The 2226-nt window shown below is 44.7% G+C and overlaps 1 long non-coding RNA gene across 1 annotated transcript; it reads right to left on the bottom strand.

Moving 5' to 3' along the window:
- Window positions 1-220: 220 nt before the first annotated feature.
- LOC134552939 (uncharacterized) lies at window positions 221-1513 on the bottom strand. Its single transcript, XR_010080975.1, has 2 exons — window positions 1273-1513; window positions 221-1112 (listed from the first exon to the last, which is right to left on the bottom strand). It is a non-coding gene; the product is annotated as an uncharacterized LOC134552939 (long non-coding RNA).
- Window positions 1514-2226: the final 713 nt, after the last annotated feature.

Raw genomic sequence — 2226 nt, 5'->3', positions numbered from 1 at the left:
ACAACTATTCTGTTAATTTTGTACCACTGTACAATGTATTCTGTACCACTTCTAAACAAAATGTAATGTCCCACAAGACTGGCACTCCATTTTTTAACTCCACATGGGGCTATGTCATGGGTTGACATTAGACAAAATGCCAATGCACCCATGAGGGTATATTTTACCTAATGAACTCCTGTGAGATGTGGTCAAGAACAGAGCAGAGCAGGCCTAATACTTAAAACAGACAGACAATTTATTATACTACAGAACAATGGACAATAGACAAGGAAAGAAAAACCCAGCCACCCAAAAGCAGAAGAGAAAACCTCCCAAAAACACTGCTTCTCCTCCCCCCAATTTCCATTCCATACATGCTCACTCAGTTGACTCCAGCACATTACCTTCATCTACTTGCTTAATCCCTCAACAACCCTGGGTTCCTAATCCAAATCATCATCCTTTAAAATTCAGACAATCCACATTCCATCCAGGACGAGAGGAGTCTCTCTCGCACCACAGACCACCCCCCCCCACAGGAAACACAGGTCCACCATCCCGTGTTCCCACGTCACCCATGGCACTGCCTCGAAGAGTCTGCCAGGGTGACACCCTCCTTTCCATGTCCAGCACTCTCACTGCTGTCCATGGACCTGCACTGCAACAGGGCTCTTTTTAAGGATGTTTTGGCCAAGTACCAAAAACCAGCCATCTTCTCATTTTGGGACTCAGGTCCCCCCCATTTACCCCTGGGGCCGGGGGCTCCAAGAAGCAGGCCAGAACGTCTCTGGGTTTGAGCCAAAAACATCCACCCAAACACAGTCTTATTTATAGTCAGGAGGGTCCAGGGTCCGTCTATGGCTATCATTATGCAAGAAAAGTCCAGCCTCATAAGCCACTCCTCTTCATTCCGGCAATCAAAGGGGCTTCTTTTCATCTCACATTACCCTCTCGGTCCCAGGCTGTCCTCTCTCTTCTAAAACCACCAACTATGAGAATACAGCGTCCAGGGATAACTCTCTTCTGCCTTAGAAAGAGTTAAAAGCTTTTATCTCCCACCACCAAGGTCAGGCACAGGCGATCGCAGACACTGCAGCTCTCACAAGCAGCTCCAGCTCGGCACCTTCTCTCTGTGGGGGGAGGAGAGAGACGGGACCGGGGGGGGGGAACGGGATGGGACAGGGAGGGGGACGGAAGGCACCTCCAAAGTTCTCCCTCCACCCCTCCATTCTAGATGGAAGCTGGACCAGCTCCACTCCAGCTCCCTCTGTTCCCCACCCCGAGGCCCACCTTGCTCAGCCAGGCCCACCTTGCTCCCCTCCCCCACCCGGCCTAGCCAGGCCTGGGCAGGGGAGAGGAGAAGACGCTCCCTCTCCGAAAGCAGAGCAGGAAAGAGCGAGTCCTGCTGGGAAATCCGGCTTTTAACCCCTCGTGTCCTCAGAGGCGTGTCCACCCTCTTAGTGGCCAACAAAGGTGCCAATACTCAGATCTAAAGACTGATTGGTTTGACCACTACTTCCAAAAAAACTCACTTCCCTTCAAACCACGACAGGCTATAAAGAGTGCTTTGATATATTTCAGACCAAAAGAATGTTTTGTATGGATTTGTGCAAGTGAAGAAAAAAAAAAATCAGTTTCCAATTAATTTGTGATTTACATTTGTGCTTTCCTCATGATTCTACTGAGACAAAGCTTCAATGACTTGCCATCAGTTCAATTTCCTGATTTTCTGAAGCTTGAGAGAAGTTTGATAGTTTGATATAGGTTGTGACTTAGTTTAGGGTTTTTTTTCTTTGCTTTCTATTTATGTTTAGGACTCATTAGTATTAGTGTGTGTTTTAATGACTGAGGAAAATTTTTTTTACTACCAAAAAAAAGATGCAACTGATAAACTGATATCAATCTTCTTTGCGATTTTTTAGTCTTCAGAAGTGCACTAGGCATTTCATAACAGGTATGAAGGACATTGGTGAGCTTGTGAAGGTGAACTGCAGTTTGTAGGCCATTATACATTTTATGAGATTAATTAAAGAGATACAAATTTCAGATTAGATATAATTTTATATCTTAATATGATTACAAATAAAATTGTCTGCTCCTCCTCAAGATATTTAATATCAACATAATACATTTTTTCATTTGCTTTGATTTTTCTGATCACAGAAAACTAAATGAAGCCAGCCTTATACCTCAGAAGGTTTTAAGGACCAGAACAATTATAATGAATTCATGTCAAGGTCATTA

Source organism: Prinia subflava, chromosome 1 (genome assembly GCF_021018805.1).
Source record: "Prinia subflava isolate CZ2003 ecotype Zambia chromosome 1, Cam_Psub_1.2, whole genome shotgun sequence".
NCBI classification, from domain to species: Eukaryota; Metazoa; Chordata; class Aves; order Passeriformes; family Cisticolidae; genus Prinia; species Prinia subflava.
The sequence above is the reverse complement of the archived record's forward strand: the minus strand, read 5'-3'. Positions and strand labels throughout refer to the sequence as shown.